At 35.4% G+C, this 26,815-nt stretch overlaps 1 long non-coding RNA gene across 3 annotated transcripts in view; it reads left to right on the top strand.

The window, feature by feature from the left end:
• The first annotated feature begins 4,899 nt into the window (after positions 1 to 4,899).
• The window catches only part of LOC123388304, a 161,322-nt gene continuing 139,406 nt past the window's right edge, over positions 4,900 to 26,815 (top strand). For all 3 annotated transcript variants that reach the window (XR_006602853.1, XR_006602854.1, XR_006602852.1), the window contains exons 1-2: positions 4,900 to 5,058; positions 16,800 to 16,870. This is a non-coding gene — a long non-coding RNA (uncharacterized LOC123388304). The remainder of the gene's footprint in view (positions 5,059 to 16,799; positions 16,871 to 26,815) is intronic.

Genomic DNA, 26,815 nt, shown 5'->3' with positions numbered 1-26,815 from the left:
TCTCTGGAGATGGTTTCTTTAATATCTTCTATGCCTTTTTCGAGCCGGGTTAGAACCTTGAGAATCGTCATTCTGAACTCTAGATCTGTCATATTACCAATAACTGTATTGATTAGGTCTCCAGCCCTCAGTACTGCCTCTTGCTCTTTTTTTTGTGGTGGGTTTTTCCGCCTTGTCATTTTGTCCAGATAAGATTTGTTTTCTCCTCCACTGGAATTCCGCTGTTCTCCTTGGTGAGTAAATTTGGTCTTGGCTGGGTTTCTTGTTGATCTTCTGGGGGAGGGGGCTGGTGTAGTGATTCTCAAGTGTCTTTGCCCCAGGCGGAATTGCACCGCCCTTACCAGGGGCTGGGCTAAGTAATCCGCTCCAGTTTGCTTTCAGGAGCTTTTGTTCCCTGAGCGCTTTCCATAGAGTTCTGGAGGACGGGAATGAAGATGGTGGCCTCCCAATCTCCGGCCTAGAGGAGCTGAGAGCTCACAGTCCCACTCCTCAGTGTGCCCTCAGAGAAAAGCACCCAAGCGCCCCCATCTCCCAGGCCTCTGGTTGTGCTTGGAGGAAAGTGCTCAATCGCTCACATTTGGAGAAAAGCACCCAGTCACTTCCGTCTCTGTGGCCTCTGGTCGCGCTCCAAGCTCACCCTGCCTGTGACAGGTTCAAGGTAACCCGGGTTGAGAGCTCACTCCTCAGCTTTGTTGCTGTAGCTGGCTTCCCCGCTCTAATACTTGCAAGCTCTGTGACACTCAGACACCCCCGGTCCTTCTGTGACCCCACAGGACCTGGGGTTATGCTGACCCCACGTGGGCTTCCCCCTGGTTTAGCCTCTGGAGCAATGTCCCTCCATGGAGCCGACTTTTAAAAGTCCTGATTTGGGGACACCTGGGTGGCTCAGTGGGTTAAGCCTCTGCCTTCGGCTCAGGTCATGATTCCAGGGTCCTGGGATTGAGCCCTTTATTGGGCTCTCTGCTCAGCAGGGAGCCTGCTTCCCTTCCTCTCAAAAGAAATTTTGAAGTTGATTATTAAGTACAAAGAAATTTTGAAGTTGATTAATATCAGTTATTAAAATGTTTTATTTATTTTATTAGAAGTTCAATATTTTCTATGAATTCTGAAATACTTCAAAGCCAAAGCCAACGTTAAACGCCATGACCAAATTTACATGATTCATATTCATTAAATATGTATTATTTGGTGTACAGACTTATTTTCATAATGCAAATTAAAACTATAAAATGACACCTTTTTACTGCAAAAAAAAAAAAAAAAAAAAAGTGAGCCTGAACCTAACTCTAACCCTGGCTCTTTGCCTACTTGTGATCTCTGTCTGTCAAATAAATAAATAAAATCTTAAAAAAAAAAAAAAAGTCCTGATTTTGTGCTCCATTGCTCTGCCGCTTGCCTGGAGCTGGCCCCTCCCCCCACAGTCTATCTTCCCATCACTTTGGATTCACTTTTCCACAGGTCCTACCTTGCAGAAAGTGATTGATTTTCTGTTTCTAGAATTGTTGTTCTTCTTCTCTTTGATTTCCCATTGGATTTGTAGGTGTTCGCAATGGTTTGATAAGCTGTCTAGCTGATGTCCTGCTACCTGATGTCGTCTCTGCCTACTACTTCTCTGCCATCTTGACTCCTCCCCTGGCATTGACTTTTAAAAAGTCTCTGAGGTCGGTATGGTTTCAGAAGACAATAAGCATTAAATGTAAGAAAGCTGTGAGAAATAGTTATGGGATTAAAATAATCTGTTGGAAAGACAAAGGGAGAAAACTGAAGTCAGCATACAAAACTTAGAGACTTAAATTATTCAGGACATGGAACATTTTCTTTTCCAGCAGACATGTGGTTCACTTCAATTATTTTTTAACATTTTGTCTCCTAATGATGAATATTAAGTCTTTATAGTAGAACATCTTTGCAAATTTACCAAATAAATATTCAGGAATAAGGTGGCTCTGTTGTGCAATGGATAGCGCATTGGACTTCTAAATATTCAGGAATAAATATGCTAACATATTTTATGTTTTTGTGTGTTTTTGTACATGTATAGATTTTTCACTTTTAATATCAATAAATATTTTTTAAACATAAGATAATTAACATAAGTACTAGATACTTCTGACTGTAAATTCTTGAGTATTTCCTTTCTGCCCACTGACATTTAATATTGGTGTCAAATTGACCACTTTTCCTGGCTCTCTTTTCACTTCTTCATTTTGTATATCATGGCTTAACATTTTTGCCCCACAAAACACAAATATGGCCATTACTTTTGGTATCTAACTCTTTAGCTTGGCCTGAAGTCTTTCTTAATAAATGAGATTGTTATAAATTGCAGTTTTTCTGAGTTTGGAGCAGCATTGGTTTGCTCACTCGGTATTTGTTGAATGAAGAAAACCATCTCATGCTCCCACATCTTGCTTGGTCAGGCACAGTGGTAGGACAGACAATTTATCTTCTCTAATCTCTTTCTCATCAGGTATGTCCTTTCTCATGCACAGCCTGTTCTCACGTATGGTAGAGTCACAGTTCATGCAACCATAAAGCTGGAACTAAATGTCTGAAATAGTTTTCTAAATTGTGTGATTATTTTTGCTCCAAAATATCTTGCTTCCTTTTTGGACTGTTGGCAGTCATTATTTTCTTCTTTTCTTCATTTGGCTTTTGCACATAAGAATGATGTAAATCATAGATTATTGATCTTCTTTTATCCATCCTAATAATGTATATTCCTGACCATCCTTATCTCAGAAGCTAGGTTTCTGAGTTTCAGAAAGGGACAGGAAGCCTTCTCTTGATGATAGAAATTGGAGTCCTTGTGATAACTTGTGAAGTATGACCAGGTGGTTGAATGCCTATTCGCTGAGCCTGGGTCATTTGGACATAGAAGTGGTTAAGGATTATATCAAACTTTACACAATGTTTGAAACAATGTAAGTAATCTATCTCTTTTCTGGTTCCCAAAATTCACAAAAGATAAAATAAATTTATATAACTTACGGTTTCTTTCCTTCCTTTTTCCCTGAGTTAGTATCATAACTTTGTTACAGAATGTGATTTGGGAAAACAAATGTTAGTGTTGTTTCAGACAAAAGATCAGAATGCTAAGATTTGGGACGCCTGGGTGGTTCAGTCAGCTAAACGTCTGCCTTCAACTTGGGTCATGATCCTAGAGTCCTGGGATGGAGTCCTGCATAGAGCTCCTGGCTCAGCAGAGAGACTGCTTCTCCATCTCCTGCTGCTACCCCTGTTTGTGTTTGTTCTCTCTCTCTCTCTCTCTCTCTCTGACAAATAAAATAAATAAAATCTTTAATAAAAAGAATGCTAAGATTTGTTTTTATGACAAAAAAGCTGGAACTAAAAGGAGAATTCTGGAAAAGTGAATCCTCCAAGGATCAGAGATGTTTTGTCCATTAAGGAAGGGAGAGAAGCACATTAATGAATATAAGCAGGCACTATAACTGTGCTTATGTGAGTTACCCAATCTAGGCTCTATTATCACGATCATAATATGTAGTGGATATTATTACTCCCATTTTTTAACAAAGAAAAATGTCTCAGCTCTAAAGAGAAATGCTTGTTCATATCTATTTTACTTAAAAAATGGTACGAATAGAATGTATGACATTTGAATGTACAGGGATAGGGATAGCTGTCCAAAGAATAACAAAAAAGAGAAATACAGAAATATTACTATATTTTTTGAAAAATTTTATTTTGGAAATTTAACACAAATACAGAATTTTTAGTATAATATAAAATACTCATCATCCTCATCAACAGTTATGAATACATCAATTTGGTTTTTTTTTTTAAGATTTTATTTACTTATTTGACAGACAGAGATCACAAGTAGGCAGAGAGGCAGACAGAGAGAGAGAAGGAAGCAGGCTCCCTGCTGAGCAGAGAGCCCGATGTGGGGCTCGATCCCAGGACCCTGAGATCATGACCAGAGCCGAAGGCAGCGGCTCAACCCACTGAGCCACCCATGTGCCCCCAACATCAGTTTGTTTATATCACTTTCCATGTCTCTTCTTAGATTATTTTGAATCATATCCAATGGATCATCACTTTAACTGAAAATACTTAGTAGGTATCCCTAGATAAAATGCACTCTTATAAAACAACCACCACATCATTATAAACCTAAAATAATACTCATCTTTACTGTGTTCAAATATCAACTTTTTATGTTTTTAAAATTTTAAATATTTAAAAAACTATGGTAAAAGATGCAAAAAATAAAATTTACCACTTAAGCACTTTGAAGCATTTCGCTCAATGGCATTAAGTACATTTATATTATTATGCAACTGTTACTGCTATCCATCTCTGAAACTTTTCATTAAATATCTATTTTTTAAAACTGTTTCAATCATCATACAAACAATTTTACTTATATTATGACTTGGAAAATGGCTCTTAAATATTTAGTGTTTCAGTTTCCTTCTTTTTTTGTTTTATAAATCTAATAGACAGTAGTCTGAACACTGATGAGATTGTTATATATTGCAGTTTTTCTGAGTTTGGAGCAGCTAGTTTCTTATGACTTGGTATGTTTGGAGTTTTGATCATATTCACATTCAATTATTTTTGACAAGACTGCTTCATATAAAATCATGCATACTTCTGTTCAAAGGTATGTTGTTCAATTTTGTATGCCAACTTGACTGGGCCACAGAGTCCCCAGATATTCAATCAAACATTAATCTGGGTTGGTCTTATTTGGTATTTTTGGATGAGATTATGGTAAACTAAGTAAAGCAAACCACCCTCCTCAGTTTAGGTGAATTTTGTCCAGTTCATTGGAAGCCTGAATACAGCAACCCTGCCCTTCCCCACTGTCCCCATGAATAAGAGGAAATTGCTCCTTCCTGACTGGTTGAACTTGAATATTGATCTCTTCCTGTCTCCAGACTTGAACAGAAACAACTCTTCCTGGATTTCAGGCCTGCTGGCTTTTAGACTGGAATTTATACAATGCTTTCCTGATTCTCAGGCTTTAGGACTCAAACTAGAGCTGCACTATTTGATCTCTCCTGACATCTTCTCAACCTCCAAAATCATGTGAGTTAATTCCTTATAATAAATCTTTTTCTATATATGTACATCCTGTTTGTTCTGTCTCTCTAGAGGGCTCCCTGACTAATACAAGGGGCTATATGTATGTCTGGCTGCCTTTGTTTTTGTGACATTTCCACTAATGATCATTGACAGATGATTTATTATCTAAGTAAGAATTCTTATTTTTATTTAAGAATAATATTTTATATTAAGATATTAAGAATTCTCTATTCTGCCACTTAAATAAGAATTCCAAAACAATAATATTCTGATTTTTATTTATTAAATAACTCATATAACTCAGTAGCAAAATAAAAATGAATAATAGTATTGAAAAATCAGTGGGGGAACTAAATATACAGTTTTCTAAAGAAGACACATAAATGGCCAAGAGACACATGACAGGTTGCTTAACATCACTAATGATCAGGGAGATACAAATCAAAACCATAGTGAGATATCATATCACACCTGTTAAAAATGGGTGGAATAAAAAAGACAAATGGTAACAAGTGTTGGCGAGGATGTGGAGAAAAGGGGAAGCCTTGTGCACTGTTGGTAGAAATGTAAGTTGGTGCAGCCACTCTGGAAAACAGAATGGAGGGTCCTCAGAACATTAAAAATAGCAGTACGCTATGATCCAGCAATCTTAATTCTGGGCATATATCCAAAATAAATAAAAATAGGATCTTGAAGATGTATCTGTATTCCCGGGTTCATTGCAGCATTATTTGCCATAGCCAGGATATAGAAACCACCTAAGTGTTCATCAGTGGATGAATGGATAAAGGTGATGTAAGGTATCTATATTATCTAGATGAGTTATGAAAAAAAATCTTGCCACTTACCCTCATACATGAATCTTGAGGCCATGAAGCTAAGTGAAATAAGCCAGACAAGAGAACAGATAATACATGTTATCTTTTAGATGCAGAATTGTAACAAAAACTCAAAATCATAGAAATAGAGTAGAAAAGTGGTTGCCAGGGGCTGCAGGGTGGGGGAAATAGGAAAAGGATGATAAAAGGGTAAAAACTTTTAGTGATAAGAAAAAAAAAGTACATATAAGAAGGTTAGCTTCTATCACTCTTCTTTTTTTTCTTCCCTGGAAAAAATCATGTAAATATATTTATGTCTTTTTCTATATTCAAATACATTATTAATAGCATGCTACACATTCTGCCTTGATTTGTTCAGCATAATACTTTGTGAAGAACACAGGATAGTATTATAAAAATGAAGTCATTTACCTGTAAAATTTAATGGAAAGGTTTTTGAGGAATTAATGTTTGAAATTTGTCTTCAGAACCCACAACTGTTCATGGAAAAAAAAAAAATGAAAGGGTCAAAAATTTAGGAGAATAAATTTAGGAGAATGGAGATCAATTAGGAAGCTACTAGTTTTATCTAGATGAAAACATGAAAAATTTGAAATGGCTAGAGATGAAAAAGCACCAAGTTAGAATAGATGGTTTTGGTAAACTTCTAAGATGTGGATAACAAGGGGCGCCTGGGTGGCTCAGTGGGTTAAGCCGCTGCCTTCGGCTCAGGTCATGGTCTCAGGTCCTGAGATCGAGTCCCGCATCGGGCTCTCTGCTCAGCAGGGTGCCTGCTTCCCTCTCTCTCTCTCTCTGCCTGCCTCTCTGCCTGCTTGTGATCTCTCTCTGTCAAATAAATAAATAAAATCTTTAAAAAAAAAAAGATGTGGATAACAAGAGGGCATTATCTAAAATAATTTCAGTGTTGCAAAACAAGGTGACTGAAAGAATTATGGTGACATCAAGATGGGTAAGAAATGCATAAAACAGTATTAATTGAAGTTAGGATATTATACAATCAACATTTAAGGTTTAGTCTATTTTTTTGATATGTCTGCCAGATTGTCTAGTAGTTTGTGAAAGTGAAACACAAGACTTGGAGAGAGATCAGACCTGGAGACATACAAATTGATTTATATTTAGTTTACATAAAACAGGCAGTGATCACTGTGAGACTGGAGAAAGTGCCAATGAAAATAGTTTAAGCTTGGAGCAGGCAGACACAAAAATAAGGGAGAGTGAAACAAATAAACCAATAAACAAAAACAAACCAACAAAGAAGCTTTATTTTTAAAAATATTTATTTATCTATTTTAGAGAGAGAGCACACTCAAGTGGGGGTTTAGGGGTGGGGGTGGGCCAGAGGGAGAAAGCGAGAGTCCTAAGCAGATGCCAAGTTGAGCCTCCAGCCCTATGCAGGGCTGGATCTGATGACTCTGAGATCGGAACCTGAGCTAAAACCGAGAGTCCATCACTCAACCTCCTCTGCCACCCAGGTGCCCCAGCAAAGCTTTAATTCAATGCAAATAAGAAGAAAGACAGAAGCAAGAATTATACTTCCAGATTTGATCAATATTTGAATGCAATAAACAATAAATTAATTTTTAAATTATATTTAGCCTATAGAGATCAAGTGGCCCCCTTTTTTTTTAAATATCAGTAGTATTTGCATCAGTCTGGTGATAAAATTCAGAAAACATAGTTACTCATGTGAATATAGAGAATTTATATCTCAGTTAAATGAGCTTATCCCCTTTAATCCCCTTAAGGTACTTAAAATCCACAATGTCATAGAACATATTTATACAATGAATATTCTCACTTTATTTCTACATGAGTCTTATAGGGAGGACAAACTGCTTAATCACATATGGGAAATCTTGGTGATATACACTAGAATAATGGGAAAAAGCTAATTTGAAACAGAAGGAATATGACACTATAAGTTTTTTCACCTGTGTCCCACAGGGAGTGTAAAGTTGTAACTGAATCAATTAGAAATTTGTTACCTAGACATAAAATGCACAACTAAAAGTACCTTTTAGAGTACAAATGCTGCAGAGGAATATGTACCTAAATATATTACTAGTTTTCTCCCTACATTTAATTCCAGAACTATATTTCCTTCCAAATAGATATACCGTATTTAGGTTAAATTATAATCATATTAGGGATATGTGGACTATTTAATTGATACTTTAAAACATATTTTATTTTTATGTTTATATAATTATCATAATTCCATGACATCAATAAAAAATAATGCCTTGTAATGATTTAAATATAATTTAACTTGATATCTAAGTCAGCACATATATTTCTGTGACTAAATTCTATCCTATAGAATATCAGGGTAACATGTCTCAATTTCCTAATTTATTGTTTTTAATAATAAATCCTGCTTGTGCTACACTTTCCTAATTATCATGAATCTTTTCTAGAGCCTTGAGAAACTTTTCTCAAGTGAGTTTTACATATACAACTATTTACTCTAATTATGGGGTTTGTTCCAGTGAATAGTATCTTTTAAGATTTGTAGTGCTGCTATAAGGCATGAGAAATGCAGACCATAAAGCTCCTACTTCTTTATAAGAGAGGGACTTATAAAAGGACTTATAAAAACTATAAGTTTTTTATAAAAAAACTTTCTTATAAAAACTATACATTCAATGCTAATTTTATCTGCTATGTGTAAGTATCCACTTGCTAATTCAAATTTTTATCAGTTAAATTAGTGTTGTTGAATTAAAAATATACAGTATCCATTCTTTGAAGGAAAAATAAATAATTGGTGAGGTTAAAAATATAATATAGAAAAAGAAAGCGGAAGGAATACCTTGAATAGTCAAAAAGTGTCTGAACTGATGTCCAGTATGAGGACAAAAGAAACCAGCTGAACCTCTAGATGCAGAAATAAATCATGTTTTATATATTTTCTGTAATGCACTACTGTTGAATACATTTCATTTCTAAAATTCAAATAAATGTCTGTAGATTAGAAGTCAACTACTTGTTAAAAACCAAAAAAAGTGAGCATTACGGACCAAACACTATATGTTTGTCTATATAAACAAACATATGTTTGTATATGTATTGTGTGCATATATATATATATATATATATATATAATCTAGTATATAGTATTTTAAAATAACTGTCCCCAAACTGCTTAATGAAACAGGCGTCCCCAAGTCAGGCCATTATAGAATGAAAAATATTCCATTTGGTATTATTAGAATCTTGGATATATTGAAAATTCCTCCATTATTTTTGTCTCTATTTTTATATTTCAATGAGGTAAATGGTATCTGATTCTGCTACTCTGCACAGTATTTGTGAACAATTTCGTTTAAAAATCTTAGTAGTTTTGGGGCGCCTGGGTGGCTCAGTGGGTTAAAGCCTCTGCCTTCGGCTCAGGTCATGATCCCAGGGTCCTGGGATCGAGCCCCACATCGGGCTCTCTGCTCCATGGGGAGCCTGCTTCCTCCTCTCTCTCTCTGCCTGCCTCTCTGCCTACTTGTGATCTCTGTCAAATAAATAAATAAAATCTTTAAAAAAAAATCTTAGTAGTTTCAAGATATCGAGAAGTAAATTTTACAGTGTTTAATACAACTACTGGTTATTTTAAATATAGCCATTTTGTTTATTTCCTAAATTATATTTCATATTTCCTAGCTCAAAACAAATTTTTAGTATATGCACACATATCTTTTGGACCCAAAAAACTTGTGATAATAGAAAGGTCCAATTTGAAGGAATTTTCCCTTCAAATATTTCTTTGTAGGTGTATTTTTTCCCCACTTCTTTTAAAGTTCCCAGTAGTAAAATTTTCACATGCTTCAGCTACCAACACAGTTACTGAAAAGATGTGTAAAACATTTATCCCTAATGGGCTATGGATGGAACATTGATCTTAAAGTCTCTGAGGAAAACAAATAATAAGGTTCATGTAATTTAATTGGTTCCAAAGTTGATATCAGAATGCATAATACACTGTTTTTAATAAATATCATATGAATTAAAGTTTTAAAAGAAACTTTATGTTTCAAAATTTTATCCCACTGAACAATGCACTCTTTCTTCTTAGTTTCTCTCTCTGAACTTAGATTCTGCTGCTTTTCATTGAAGAATATAATATATAATTAATATTAATATATATTCATATATAATGTCATATTATATATTATAACACTAATATATAATATATATAATTCTACTTAAAGTACAATTCTTTTATAGAAAGATAATTGCACCTAAAGCATGTATATTGCCCTTAAATGAATAAAGACCAAAATGACCTTGACATTCTCAACTTGACCTAACTTTAGACAGGTTTCTTTCTGACTCTATGTCCCTTATCTCATTTTTCCAGGATCCTTTTCTTTAGAAAACTTGTCATTTTTTTCTGTGCCCTTACAAGTTTTCACTATTTTTAAAAGCTTTTTCCCAGTGTTACAACCCAAGACTGTCTTTCTCAAGGACCTGGGGCCATCCCTTTGAAGTGTAATCATCAAGGGAGATAGTGCCCTATCTCTCAGTTTCTGGGGGAGGGTAAGAGTCTAATGTTAGTGGGCATCTTGCTTTAAGCAGTAAAACTACTTTCTTCTTAAAACTCTCCTGCCTTTTATTTCAGTAGAACTGTTTCTATCTTTGTCTATGTATTAAATGAAAGGTCTGTGAATTCCTTATTGCTAGCATTAGTATCAAAATAAAATCCAGTTCAGCTATTCATCTTGCTTGGTGTGATGGTTTCTTTAACAGTAGGATCAGCTAATACAATGCTGGACATTTTCCTTTACACAGTTTTTACTGTAAAGATGTTTATAGCTTGAATTTTTGAATATAGGTTATGTGTTACCAAAACAGAAATTAAGATTGTGAATATGAACCTTAACAAGTCTGTGTCCAAATTTTTGCTTTAAGCCCTCTGTTAAAAATAATAGAAAAAAAGATGTACAGGGAAGATAAATACAGATTTCTAGACAAGACAATAATTACGATCACTCGTGTTTTCTTAAATATGCATTTGTCAATTTAACAAATAATTGTATATATGTGAAGGCATGAACTTCAAGTCCATGGGCACCTGAAGTCCTTCTCATTTAATACACAGTTATACCCATTAAGACACAGTTAACTAGAACTTTAAAGCAGCAGACAAATGAGTAACATGGATCACAACATTTTACAGATTTCAATACATGTTGTTAGAATTTGGAAACAGATTGTGAATAATGAGGAATTACCTAGGTCTTGAACTATGATAATCAATTAGAGATTCACAAAAAGGGGGAAAGTATACCCAAGAAGAATACAAATAAATAAAAATGTTTCAATCAAGACTGACCACAGTGCATTATATAGACTACCTAGAAGGAGGAAAGGGAATGATGAAAGATTTGGAAGGCCTTAAAGAAAGTGGTTTTTATAAGAATATAAGAACCAGAAAATAAGAACCAGTAGATTTCAGGTGCCAATGGAATCAGACTTGTTGTAATGAGAGAGCTGGACACTTGACTGGGAAAAAAATAGGAGAGCATCCAACTGTGAAGATCCCAAGTGTGGGCTAATGGGATCTGCCTGAAGCCTATATGATTCTGATATAATGTAAGGAAATCAATTTCAGTAAGAAAATAAATTATTTTAATTTCTCATATAGATATTTGTATATTAATCACAAATATTTAATCTCAGTGGCTTCTTGTCTCAAATAAGAGGTGTTAGTAAATTGTTCTAAGTAAGGCAGAATTTTCATATACCAAGATTCACACTTTTTTTTTTAAAGATTTTATTTATTTATTTGACAGACAGAGATAACAAGTAGTCAGAGAGGCAGGCAGAGAGAGAGGAAGGGAAGCAGGCTCCCTGCTGAGCAGAGAGCCCTATGCAGGGCTCGATTCCAAGACCCTGAGATCATGACCTGAGCCAAAGGCAGAGGCTTTAGCCCACTGAGCCACCCAGGCACCCCAAGAGATTCACACTTTTTAAAAGCAATAATAGAGATAATTTTTATTAATAGATGATTTATATAGACCCCTATGATCCAATTTAAAATATTTAGGAATTAAAGATGCAGATGGACTACTTGAGATGATCACTGTGGTTAGTGATCCCTACATAGGTCAGTAAATGATAGAGATTTGAAATAATGCCAATAACTCAGAATGAAACCCTCTAACATTAGTTCTTAGTTGACATTCACTTTTTTTTTTTTTTTTTTTCAGAGAGGTAGAGAGACAGGGTTGGGTGGCAGAGGGAGAGGGAGAGAGACACTCTTAAGTAGGTTCCATACCCAGTGTGGAGCCCAACACAGGGCTTGAAGTCATGACCCTGAGACCATGATCTGAGCCAAAATCATGACCTAATGCTTAATCGCCTGAGCCACCCAAGCACCATCACAACTAAATATATATATATATTAGAGATATATATATATATCTATATCTATATATATATATAGATATAGATATATATATATATATTTAGATTTTATTTATTTACTTGAGAGACTGAGATCACCAGAAGACAGAGAGAGAGGGGGAAGCAGGCTCCCCACTGAGCAGAGAGGACCTGATGTGGAACTCGATCCCAGGACCCTGAGATCAAGACCTGAGCCAAAGGCAGAGGCTTTAACCCACTGAGCCACCCAGGTGCCCCGTGACAACTATAGTTTTAAATGCTTACTAAAACTGCTACAACACGTCCAGCCTCTGGGATTCATGAAGAGAATTCCTCTGTAAGTTTACTTTATCAACCCCACTGAGGCCTAGTCTTTGTAAATAACTCCACTAAACAGCCACTGTAGCAATGGAGGTCATAACACCATGATTCTTGTCCATACCAGAAGCTCAGACACTGGTCTGGCTGATAGTAGGTTCAAAATTTCTTGCTAAAAACTATAACTTAATATGATCACTTAATTTCCTGGACTACTAGAACCAAACACTTCTCCTATAGACTTTTCCTAAAATTTACTTTAGTACACATTCCTCAATATCCGCCCAAACCATTTTATTGCTTGTGCTGGAATTCATGATATATCATTAGTATATATTTTTAAATCTTCAACTTCTTTCCAACTGTTTATTTCCACTTAGTGTACTACTCAAACATGCTTGTCTCCAAGGGACACTCATTTCCCCCAAATTATTTAAAGTGAAGTTTGTATTTGCTTTGCATCTCAAGGCCCCTTTGTAAATATTTCTTCTGATTTAGTCAAAGCTCTCTTCTCATTTGAAAAACAAATGTTATTAGACTTTAACATGATTGTTCCTGTCCACTACTGATTTGGGAGTCACCCCGCCCCACATTTTAAAAGTAATTATTGACTCTATTGATGGTATTTCACTCCTGAAGTACTATTCCTGTCATTATTTACAATCACTTTAATATCCCTATACGAGATTGGTTCAAAATAGTCAACACTCTGGTCTCTTGGATCTTTGTGCTCCTCCATTCAATCACACCTTCCTTCTCTAAACTAAACTAGTTTCCATGGTCTTAATCTACACCATAAGGTCACTAATCACTACAACATTTCCAGAACCTCACCTTCAAGCATCTCAGTGTCTAACCAGTATCTTTCACCTTTCCAGATCACTGACCCACCATATTCCTATGCCATGCTGAAAGAATCTAGACAGCCATTATCATCAAGTTCCCCAGACTAGGTGTTTTGAAGATAGGCACACCACAGAGAGGAAAAGTTGAATACACCATTCCATAGAGTTTTTCCTATTCAGTAAACATGGGGCATAAGGATTTCTCTTACTAGAGTGAAGGACTTGGAGGAAGCTCACATTTTTCAACCTTTAAAAAGAAAACAAAGTACTTAAGTTGGTCACTTAAAATAGGAAGCTATATTTCTGTACTATATTTCTGCTTCTAGATTTGTGTGGAGGTAGAAAAGATGAAGCTGGTCAACATGTCTTGCCTGTGTCTAGTAAAAATGTGTCTGTACTAGAAACTTGGTCCTTTTATGTTATATACAACAGAGCTCAGCATGTGAACTTGATAGGGAGGCCACATCTGAACCTGTTTTGGACCCTAGAGGAGAAAGTCAATAGAATTCCTTAGGGTTTGTAGACAAAGTCATCTTTTAGCAAGTAACTATTCTTCTATAGAGAAATAGTTTCTGACTTTTTATCGGACTGTTTTTTAGTCGAAAGTACTGAAGAAAAGGTATGTGATCATACCACCTAAGTTGTACATCATGAAGAAGATCTATCTGGCCACGATGCCAAGCATGTCTAGCAGTCCTTCACCATTCCATTATCAAGTTGGTATTATTTATGCATGAGATTAGACTGAGGCAAAACTTGATAGCATAAATCATGAATAAATTGCTGTCACATTTCCAATTCCACAAACTATATCTTTTGCATCATGAGATATTCTTTGTGTCCCGAATGAAAATTAAAACTCTAATTTTGGGGTGCCTGGGTGGCTCAGTGGGTTAAAGCCTCTGCCTTCAGCTCAGGTCATGATCCCAGGGTCCTGGGATCGAGCCCCACATCGGGCTCTCTGCTCAGCAGGGAGCCTGCTTCCTCCTCTCTCTGACTGCCTCTCTGCCTACTTGTAATCTCTGTCTGTCAAATAAATAAATAAAATCTTTAAAAAAAAAACCCTCTAATTTCATAGTATGCTATTTCTGTTAATTGTGTAAATACACCTATAAATATATTCATGGATATATATATACATATGTGGACATATATGTACTCATAGATGTAGCATATATTTGTAATCAGTAGGAAGATGAGCATATTTGTGTGTGTGTGAACTTTGCCTTTTCTTCGTTTTTTAAGTCTTTTGAATTTTTTATATTTACATATTACTTTAGATTTATTTTATATGAGAAATATTAATGTTTTATTGTGAATATCATACAAGATTTTTTTCCCAGTTACTCCTTTTCTTGGACATTGCCCTTTTGTTTATTTGGTTTTTGGTCATGCAAAAGTTTCTATTTTATTTTTATATAATATAAACCAGCAATAAAAAAATTTGCATCTAGATTTTGGGTAAGAATTCAAAAGCTTTCCCAACATTTAGGATATAATGAAATATACCCAGGTTTTTTTTTTTTTTAATAATACCAAATCTGTCTTAACACTTAGATCTTTGCTCCAATTTGTTTTTTTTTTTTTTTTTTTTTTTTTTTTTTTTTTTTTTTTTTTTTTAAATTTATTTATTTGTTTGACAGATAGAGATCACAGGTAGGCAGAGAGAGAGAGAGGAGGAAGCAGGCTCCCTGCTGAGCAGAGAGCCCGATGTGGGGCTCGATCCCAGGACCCCGGGACCATGACCTGAGCCGAAGGCAGAGGCTTTAACCCACTGAGCCACCCAGGCGCCCCTCCAATTTGTTTTATGTAGGGGTATAAGCAGTTATATTTTGATTCAGCTGTCATTGTGTCCAAATGACTATACTGTTATTTTCAAACTTTTAGTTAAAACATAATTTTCCTCAGTGATTTGAAATGCCACCTTTGTGTACAGTAAATTTCCATGTACTTGTATTTGATGTTTTAGTTTGTTCCAAATATATAACTTTTTACAGGTCACCAATATAGCATTTTAATTTTACAGACTTTATAGTATGTTATCCTAGTTCCCAACATTTAATTTTATTTTCAATATTTCACAGTTATCATTGAATGTTTATATTTTTCATATGAGCTTCAGAATAAATGTGTTTATCTCCAGAAAAAAATAGTATTTGTGTTGTTGGTGGTGTTGTCATCATTATTATTCCAACACTACTGAACCAACATTAAAGTTTATCTAAATCAAAATTTTTCTGGATTGCATTTAATTACTTTGTGAATGGAGTAATCAAATTTAGGATATAAATAACTTTGTAGTCTTGCACTAATTTAGTGTGGTAACATAATTCTTAATATTGCCAGATCTTCATAATATAACCCTTTTCTAACCCCTACCATATTATCTTGGGAGATGGAAAACAAAATATGAATTGAGACTAAATTTATTTATAAATCAAGAACTTTTCAAGATACAAGAAGTATATTTTTATTCTAATTAGTAGGATATTAAAGAAGCTACTTTCTATGCAGATATAATATTTTTAATACTCTAAAATATGAATAATATTATGCCTTAAGAAATTCAAGGAATATAATATGGTTCCTGATAGAAAAGTACTTCAGGGAAAACAAAATACTTCAAAAATGTTAAGTATTATTACTACTCTAAATTCTTCACACATTATGGCTTCCTAATTTATTAATGAAATGGTACACTATTGAAATGACTCGATTTTAATAATGACTCACAAAATCAGAATGTCTTTGCTTTTATTAGGTGATCATTCAAACTACCAGGCACAACTGCTCACAGATGAGTGACCAAGTAGGAATCTCACTCCCTTTTCCAGTATTTACCTGCTGACAAATTTTAAACATCATCCCTCCCCAACCTCTCTGTCCACATCTGGGTGAGCTAATATGAAAGCCCAGAGCTCTCTCCTGTAGAAACTGCAGGGAACCGTGGAAGCCCCCACCTCACCCCTATCGCACACCCTTAACCACAATAAAAACTCCTGAGCCAGCCCTCTTTTTCTAGTATTCTCCAGACACTTCAGACCTCCTTGAGAGCTCTGCCCGTACCACTACTCTTTTTTTTTTTTTTTAAGATCCTATTTATTTATTCAGGAAGAGAGAGAGAGAGAGAGAGAGAGAGAGAGGAGAGCATGAGCAGGGGAAAGGACAGAGGGAGAGGGAGAGACAGAGAATCTCAAGCCGGGTGTGCAGCATGTCTCTAGGCTCAGTTTCATACCCCTGAAATCATGACCTGAGCTGAAATTAGGAGTTGGATGCTTAACTGACTGAGTCGCCCAGGCACCCCTGTATCACTACTCTTGACATGTCAATCAAATTTTAGTGACAGGGTTCCTTGCTTTTGCAGGATGACCATAATGGCTTGACTCCTGCAGGAACTAATTAATTAAGGAAGACAGCACAACAGCTGTATAGTTGGTAAGTAACCAGAAAATTGGTCAGTTTTCTTTAATTACGTCAGTCACATATGATGTTTAAAAAGTAATTCACATACACCTACTACCATTTTTCATATATGGTGGGGAGGTAAATAGGTCCCAATCAAGTGGACTAAGATTAAAATGGTCTGTACAATTTAAAATTTAAAAAACATAGAGATGTTATTTTCTACTCAGTTTAAATACATGGATTATTAAATATGCCTGCTTGACATAAACTACCCTAATTGATTTAAATAACTAAACTAACATTAAATGCTTGATAAGAAAATACTAGAAATAAGACACATCTAATAGTCAACATTTCATTTACCTAATGATTTCCTTCACAAAATGTTGTTTTCCTTTCTTCATAATTCAATGTAAATAAGGATTATCTCTATAATATATATCTCTTGCTGCAAGAAAACTTACCAAATATAATGGCTTCCTTTTTTATGGAAATATTTCTTTTTAGGTTTATGGAATGGTAATGATAGGAACTAAGGTGTAAGGTTCTTTTATAAAACTTTCAATATCTTTGAAAATAGCTAATATCTTCATGACATTTAAGTGTTGGAATAATAGTGTCCCTTTGTATTTAAAAACCTATAAATTGTTGCTCTCAGAATATTTTCAGATTTTGTGTAGATGGAATATGTCTTTGTGTCTTAAAAATTTCTTCTCATGAAAATGTCAGTTGTGGCATGCACTGATTAATAAGGCTTGGAATAATAGATAGTCCAAAAGATAAGTATTTAGAATTTAAGTATTCTTGGGGGAAAGGATTTTCAAATTATATGCCAAATCCCTTAAAAAAAAAAAAGGCTTTGCTGTTAATCATTTATAAATTTTATTTTGTTTTAAAAGATAGATGCATACTGGGGCACCTGGGTGGCTCAGTGGGTTAAAGCCTCTGCCTTCGGCTCAGGTCCTGATCCCAGGGTCCTGCTCTGCTCAGCAGGGAATCTGCCCTCCCTCCCACCTCTCTGCCTACCTGTGATCTCTGTCTGTCAAATAAATAAATAAATAATCTTTTTTTAAAAAAGGCAGATGCATAAATTCTAGAGTCTAAAAATTTTATTTGAAAAAATTCTCTAACTTCACAGGACACAACAAGCTTTTTGACCACAGTGGAGGAAAAAAAATCTTATTTTCCTTATTCTTCATTAAGAAATATCAGAATTCTGCGGGGCACCTGGGTGGCTCAGTGGGTTAAGGCCCTGCCTTCAGCTCAGGTCATGATCCCGGGGTCCTGGGTTCAAGTCCCGCATCTGACTCTCTGCTCAGCAGGGGGCCTGCATCCCTCTCTCTCTCTCTCTGTCTGTCTCTCTGCCTATTTGTGATCTTTCTCTCTCTGTCAAATAAATAAAACCTTAAAAAAAAAATAAAGAAAGAATCAGAATTCTTACAATCTCCAGTAGATAGATAGCTTCTAGTTCTGGTTAACAGCTCCACTTTCCAAGCACAAGTTATGACAGCTTAAACATAAGTATCCCTCATTGGATTCTTATCACAAAGAGGCAGAAAGATAACTTTGCCTTAAAAAAAAAAAAAGTTTTAAAGTTCTTTAACATGTTTACTGAACCGACAGTGGTTCTTACAGGATGAATGTTTGTGTCCCTCTCAAATTCATATGTTTAACAGATAAACATAGGGAAAAGGAAAAAAAAAAGAGAGAAAGGGAAGCACACCATAAGAAACTCTTAACTATAGAGAACAAACTGAGAGTTGCTGGGGGGGAATATGAGCAGATAGTAGGCAAAACGGATGATGAGTATTAAGGAGGGCACTCGTGACAAGCACCGGGTGTTGTACGTAGTGAGGACTCACTGAATTCTACTCCTGAAACTAACAGTACACTATATGTTAACTAAATAGAATTTAAATAAACACTTGAAAAAGACACAAAAATTCATATGTTTAAATCCTAACTCGCAATATGATGGTACCTGGAGGTGGACAACCTTGGGAAAAGATAATCTGGTCATGAGGGTGTAGCCTCCATGAATGGGCTTAATGCCCCTGTAAAAGACCCAAGAGAGCTCCCCCCTTACCTCTTCAATCATGAGACACAGCAGGAAGATGGCCGTCTATGATCCAGGAAGGAAGTGGACTCTCCCCAGACACTGAGTCTGCCAGTACATTAATACTGGAATTTCCAGCTTCTAGAACTGTTGAGAAGTAAGTTTCTGTTGTTTGTAAGCCACCTAGGCTAAGGTGTTTTTGTTGTAGCAACACAAGCTAAGATAGTAATTGCTAACAGAAGCTCTGCTGTTAAAACAAATATCTAAAAATGTGGAAGTGGCTGTGGAACTGAGTAACAGATAGAAACTAGCAGAGTTTGAAGTGTGTGCTGGGAAAAACACGACCATGAGCAGAGAGGGATAAGGAAGATTCTGTGAAGGCTCTGAAAGAAAAAGAGAAATGTAGATAAAACCTTAATCTTTTTAAAGAATACCTAAGTAATTGTGAGCAGATGTTGGTAGAGCTTTCCCACAAAGGCTATTTTGATGAGATCTCGGATGGATATAAGAAACATTTTATTTAAAACTGGAGGAAAGGGGGCGCCTGCATGACTCAGTGGGTTAAAACTTCTGCCTTCGGCTCAGGTCATGATCCCAGGGTCCTGAGATAGAGCTCCGCGTTGGGCTCTCGGCTCAGCAGGGAGCCTGCTTCCCCATTTCTCTCTGCCTGCCTTTCTGCCAACTTGTGATGTCTGTCAAGTAAATAAATAAAATCTTAAAACAAAACAAAAAAAAAAAACAAACCTGGAGGAAAGGATGGGGCACCTGGGTGGCTCAGTTAAGTGCCTGCCTTCCGCTTAGGTTGTGGTCCCAGGGTTCTGGGATTGAGCCCTGAATCTTCTGGGCTCCCTGCTCAGTGGGGAGTCTGCTCCTCCCTCTCCCTTTGTCCATCCCCTCTATTCATGCACTCTCTCTCTTGCTCTCTCAAATAAATAAATAAATAAATAAGTCTTTAAAAAAAAAAAGATGAAATGTTATCTTTGTTATATAGTTGGAAAGAACTTGGTTGAATTATATTCATATCTTGGTGTTTTGTGGACTATCGATTTTGGGAGCAATAAAATTGAACATGTAGTTGAGGAAATCTTCAGTAAAGTGTTGAAGGTGTGACTTGGCTCCTCCTGACTGTTTAAAGCAGGATGTGAGGAGAGAGAAATGACTAAAAGATGATACTGTTGAGCAAAACAGAAGCAGAAGTTAAAGATTTGGAAAATTCTCAGCCTATTCATATTACAAAAAGATGAGGACGCTATAAGGGTATTACCAAGCTGTTGTTTGATGAGGAGATTAATATGAATCTCAACAGAAGCTGGAGGTTATTTTCCAAGAAGATGGAAGAAGGGCCCCAAGGGTCATCAGGGCTGCATTTCCATCATCAGCCTAGGGTGCAAGGGTATGAGAGATAAAGTGGTTTCAAAGGGGGAGCATCTTCAGGTGGGCGAGAGTCAGCCCACCCAGTGCCCCAGGGGTAGAACTCCTGCAGAGAGTTGTGACATGAGCTGTGCTTAGCAGAACTAAGTGGGCATCACTGCCTCTACCTAGATTTCAAGTGACAAGGTTACTGATGAAACCAGGGACTCCAGATACCAAAGTTTAGACTGAGAGATTGGTGGGCATGAAACAAACCCCTGGCAGTAGAGACATGAGACCTCTGTCATTAGAGTCATGAGACCTAAACAGAAAGACACCATGGGAGCAAGGGCCAGCCAGGGAACCACTGCAGGACCCTCCCACTGAACGGTAGCGGTGACGTTGCCATTCCAATGGGTCTAGAAGTCAGCTTTTCAAACCAAAGAGGATTATTTTCAAGTCTTAAGTCATAATCTTGTTGCCTTAATAGGCTTTGGACTCCGTGGGACTTGTTACTCTTTTCTTTCCTACCTTTCCCTTTTGCAATGGGAATATTTATCCTATGGTATCCCACTATTGTATTTTAGAAACACATAGCATATGCAGTTTCACAAAGAAAGAAATCTTTGTTATGTTTCCCAGTTTATGTTTTTGTTGTTGTTGTTAAAGCAGCTCAAACAAAGACAGTAATATGAGTCTAATATTTCACTTTCCACTCTGGCTTACCAGCCTAGAAAATGTAATCAAATTTTTTTTTTTTTAATTATCAGATGTTTCTTTTCCTAGAGAGATGACACACAAAACTATTTTCCATTTCACAGATTACACACATACACACAAATTCTTCTGCTGACTACGCACAGTAAAGTGAAAGATAGGAATATTTTGCTTGGTTCATAGTTTCTAAATCTTTATGCAAATCATGAGTGAAGATTTATTTGAGATATACCTAGAACAATTGGACATGGTATCAACTTAATAAACTAGAATTAAGGAAACAGTTAAAGAAAAAGAAGACAATATATGAAGGCAATGTGTTAAAGAATGCATAAATGCATTTTATATTTTGGTTTTTCTGTTGTAACCCTAAGGATACTGTAGGTCAAATCTGCAATATGCATTTAATTATTCAACTTAGAGTCATTGTAATAAGACTAGATTCTAAAAACAAGTAAAAGAAAGAAGGCAAAGCGTAAAACATCTCAATTATCTTTTAAGATTATAATTGTGGTAATGTAATTTCTTGTATTCAAAAAAGGTTACTTTTCTCATCAAACATATTTTAGTTCATTTTTTTTCTAATTTTTTTTTTCTAATTTTTAATTTATTTGACAGAGAGAGATCAGAAGTAGGCAGAGAGTCAGGCAGAGAGAAAGGAGGAAGCAAAGCTCCCTGCTGAGCAGAGAGCCCGATGTGGGACTTGATTCCAGGACCCTGAGATCATGACCTGAGCTGAAGGCAGAGGCTTAACCCACTGAGCCACCCAGATGCCCCATTTTAGTTCATTTTTTAATAGACTACTTTTTAGGGAAGTTTTAGGGTTCACAGAAAAATTAATTCAAAGGCAAGAGATTCATATTTTATTTTTAAATAGTACTTGGGCTACTAATTATCGAGTAAACTATTTGATCATACGCATTATATATTCTATATGCAAACAGTTGTGCTAGTTGTAATAGTTGTGCTATTACAAAACTCCATTGCACGCAACCTTTTGTTTGGTAATATTGTCCCACATCACTCTAATTTTATTAGTGAACTATTGGACCACCATAGGAATGTCTTGTGCTGAACACGTAAGCTATATTCCTTGAGTCTTAAATAATCCATTGTCTTAGGCAACAGTTAAGACAAGCCTTACAAGCAGACGTTAGTGGTATAGCACATGTTCATCGACACTGAAAAAGTGAGATATTTTACAGCCAAAACATTTAGTGGTAATGCCTTGAAAATATTGACTTATTTTTAGTTAGTAGAAATTACAAGCATAACCATGGAAATTTTAAGATACTAAGCATTTTTCTCACTGGAAATTCTAAGATACTTTTTGGAATTAGGTTTATTTAAAAATAGGCCTTGTAAATAATGATTTGTTATCTAGAAGTAAATATTATAAAATGATTTTCTGTTTTCTTAAACTATTTTAATTTTGCATTACAATGGTCTATTTAAAAATAACATATGCAGAGCCTTATGTATCATGAACTACACCAGAAGGTTAATTTATATATTTTTGGTTTAATCATTAAAAAACTTTGCAAGTCAGCACTATTACACACATTTCTTCAAATGAAGAAATTGAGATAAATATAAACTAAATAGTTATCCCAGTTAACACAGCTGCTAAAGAGCAGAAACAGGAATTGAATCTTATCTATACAGTTCTTAAGTTTATTTTTCTCTACTCCATAAACTACTAAGAAAAAACAGTGGCTCTTCCTCAGTTCATATGCTGAAAGTATAAAAATAAGTTTCATAGTGTTTTGTGTTACTCTGAAGAATTAGGATGGATCCTGTCTAAAATTTGGTATTATGACCAGAAGTATGATATTCTACATACTAAGAGAATGCAATAGAAAGTATATTATTGCTTAAACAAGAGACTCCAGGGAGAACTGGAAGGGCACAAGCAGGTGGTTTGGGCAAGACCTAAGGAGTGTGTTGGGTTTTTATAGTGGCTGGAACTAGGACTGGAGAAAATTTCTCTGAAGGAAGCAGGTTTATTCCAGTCAAAAGATGAGACACACGACAGCTTTCTGTGGAATCGGCGGGGGGAAAGGGAGGGTAAGGCTTAGACATGAGTCAGCAGTCATCAAAGCTGGAGTCAGTCTCTATTACAACTCATACAATATTCCTTGGAATGCTTGATATATTTCTTATAGGCACAAAGCCCTGAAAAATAATTTTTAGTTAAAGGACAGTTTAAATCTCCAGGACTTTGCAAAAACACAATTACGACACATCCCGTCTCCTAAATTGCCAATGAGATAATCTAAAATACTTAATTCAGACAAATCCCCTATCATCAATAGAATGCAGAAAAGGGTTCCTCCAACATACATATAACTTGGAAGAATATCTTCACAGAAGCACACAGGTGTAAGTTGAGTGAGGAGCATTTTAGTCCCTGCGTATTGGAGAAAAGCCCTAAGCTTCCATTAATACTACTTCTTTGGGAGAACCATCTGGCTCTAAGGATTTACTGTGAAGCTTTCTTGGAAGATGAATCTTTCTCCTGCGTTTGCCATGCCATGCTTCATCTTTTTATGCAGCCTGCAGGGTAGAGAAATGTCCCTCTTTATTTAAGAGCAGATGGGAGTGCAGTGTTAATGTTGGCATTTGCTAAGCAACTGGCTGGAAAGATAGTCTCTTTCCTGACTTAAATATGGACTCAACAAATGAGTCTCAGAGGTGACTTGTATCAGTCTGCTAGCGCTGTCATTACCACATATCACAGACAGGGTGGATTAAAGGACAAAAATCAAGGTGTCAGGAGGGCTGATGTTTTTCTGAGATTTCTCTCCTTGGCTGGTTGATGGCTCTCTTCTCCCTGTATCTTCACAGTATCTTCCTTCTGTCCTTGTTTGTATCCAAATTTCTCCTTCTTACTCCCCCCACCTCCCCCAATTATGTATTTCTTTATATTATTTTTTTTTAGGTTTGCATCATTTAATGGTGGTGGTAATAGAAGACATCACTATCTTCACTGTGCATCAGGAGGGATGCTTATAAATATCTTAGCTTTGTTAGAGTCTAAACTTGAAAAATACTGTTTATTTTTTCCTTAGCTGAATATATATGGAAGATGATCAAACACATTGCCTGAATGCACGTCTTCTAGCTTCTTCACTCTGCTAGTTCAGTGGCATTAATTCAGTTTCTGAAGTTTTCTTATTTTAAAGCTTTTTTGTTTTCCTGTGTAAATCTTATGTGGACTTGATTAATCTAGATTGTTATATTAATATCCTAACATGCTTTTGAAAATCGTTCCTTTCATATTTTAAAAAACTTATTTCTTTTTTAGGTTTGGTGATCAATTAAAGCACATATTATTTGAAAAACTATTAACCTTCTTCCCTTTGTTAAACATTTATACATGTGTTGGTTTTTCCTGGAGATTTGATAGTACTTGCCCAGATTACACTCTAGGATGGGTACATTTTACTAATAAATTTTTTTTAAAGATCTTATTTATTTATTTGAGAGAGAGAAAAGAGAGAGAGAGAGAGAGCATGAGATGGGAAAGAGTCAGAGGGAGAAGCAGACTCCATGCTGAGCAGGGAGCCCGATGTGGGGCTCGATCCCAGGACTCCAGGGTCATGACCTGAGCCAAAGACAGTCACTTAACCTACTGAGCCACCCTGGCACCCCACTAATAAATTTTTGATCGCCAAATTGATTTATAATGTGTTTACTGGTCTGATCATAATTCCTAACACTTTTATGACAATGTTCTTAATTTTGAGTTTATGAAAAACTATCCATTGTGAAATAATTTTAAAATTATCAGTGTACAATTACATACACTTTGTATTTTCAAATTCTACCCCATACATTTTAATATTACCGTAAGGTTTTTAGCTTTTTCCCTGGAGTCACCGGATGTTTATCTGTTGTTTTTTATTTTCCAAAAACATGTATCAGTGTCATTGATCAGTAGATTTACTATTTCTTACTACTTCACTGTTTTCTTTCTTAACTATGAACTGTGTTGTCCATTTTAGATTTTTCTTCCTTTAAGTCATTTGATAGCTTAATATTTTTTCTAATATACTAGTTTTTTAAGTTAATATTTGCTAGTTTGTCTTCATAGAGTTTCCTAATATAAAATCATATTTTCTCCTGAGTGTCTTTTAGTCAATAAACTTCAGGCTCTGATATGTATGGACTGCTTTTATGTTATGTTAAAAGTAACTGTCTCCTAAATTGTTCATGTTAATGTTCATTAGGAACTGTGAACTAAATTATGAACATTATGAACTAAAATGTTCATGTTAAAGTCACTGTAATTTCACTTTTAGGTTAACCCTAGAGTTGTTAGTTAACTTTCCAACTGCACATATTTTATTTCCAAAGGTAATTCTTGAAAAATTATTTAAAATAATATTTTGTAATCAGTGCACATGGAGAAATTTTGCTTTTTGGAAATTGTTGAGATTTTACCTGGGCCAAATATATGGCATTATTGGCTATTTTATAACATGTAAGACCTGCAACAACCTATTTTTACAAATTTCATCATATTATCATATTCTTCCCAGTATATGTGTGTGTATATATGTATTTATATATCCAGAATATATATGTATATATATATATTTGGGTGGGGTTTTTTTGTTTTTTATTTTAGTTTTTTTTTTTTTTTTATCTAATCCTATACCTTCTACTTTTGAAGAATTTCTGGACCTGCTATTGCATCTTTCCTGTTTTGTTTTCATTATTTTTGATTTACTGGTTTTTCTCATAACTGTTATTTCTTGAGATTTTAGGTATAAGTATTGTCTATGTCTTCAGTTTTGATCCAGTTTTCATTGCTTTTTGAAGGACAAAAGGCATAATAGTAAAATGAAATATTAAATAATTGTGAAAGAAATATCTGTTTTGTTCGGCAAGCTACTAATTCTTTTTTGTTTCATTTTTGAAAATTAGTCCAGAAAATTCCTCTAATAAATATTTTATACATACAACACAGGAGAGAGCAAAAAACATTACTGGGAATATTTTTAGAGACCTTACAATTATAAAATAATACCACAGATTTTAGAATATGCGCTGACTTTGAGAACACCAAAATAGTTACTTTCTCAAGTTTGTTTGAGTTGCTTGTGGTAAATCACTTTTGCAAGTGAAGTCTTCTCTGTTATCTTCCGTATTATTCTCACACAGCAAAATATTTTTAAATAATGTATGTCAATGAGACTTTTATTCTGGGATTCACAAATAGTGGGGGAAGAAATGTCTCTCCACTCAGCCTTGGGATACATTGGATTGCAGTCAGAATTTACATCTTAATCAGTCATCCCCCTAGGTGAATCTTTTAAGAATTTATCATGTGAGTCTCTTCTAATGGAAGGGATACTTTGTTTCTATTTGCCTTACTTTTCCTGGAATTGAAGATGTACATGTGAATGTTTTTCTAGGAGGAGTGCTCTGTTATATTTGCCACAATAAAATGGGCCCATAAAAACAAAACCAAAAACAAACTGCAAAAATAACAAAACAAAAAATAAAAGCATTGCCTTATTAGATCTTCTTTTATTCCCAGTGTGATAATACACACAGTAACTAAAGATTCTCCTGTGGTTTTTTTCTTCCCACTTCCTTCTTTTTCAATATTTCATTTCCCCACACACATACAATAAGGGCTACTCATTTTGTTTGGTCAGTAGGACCGGCTTTTTGCCTAACAATTGCTCTGGAATGGGCAAAAGGATGAGGTGACAGTCAGCCTTTCAACTTACTTTCTACTTTAGTCCTGTTGTTTGGCTTTATGAATCCATCAATCTTTGATTAGTGGTAATTTCTCCATGTTTCTGGAAATAGTTGATTGATACCTGATGTGTCTAACA

The sequence above is a fragment of the Mustela putorius genome, unplaced genomic scaffold, assembly GCF_011764305.1.
Source record: "Mustela putorius furo isolate JIRA1106 unplaced genomic scaffold, ASM1176430v1.1 tig00003898_pilon_pilon_pilon, whole genome shotgun sequence".
Classification (NCBI taxonomy): domain Eukaryota; kingdom Metazoa; phylum Chordata; class Mammalia; order Carnivora; family Mustelidae; genus Mustela; species Mustela putorius.
Note: the sequence above shows the minus strand (reverse complement) of the source record. Positions and strands in the feature narration are given on the sequence as shown.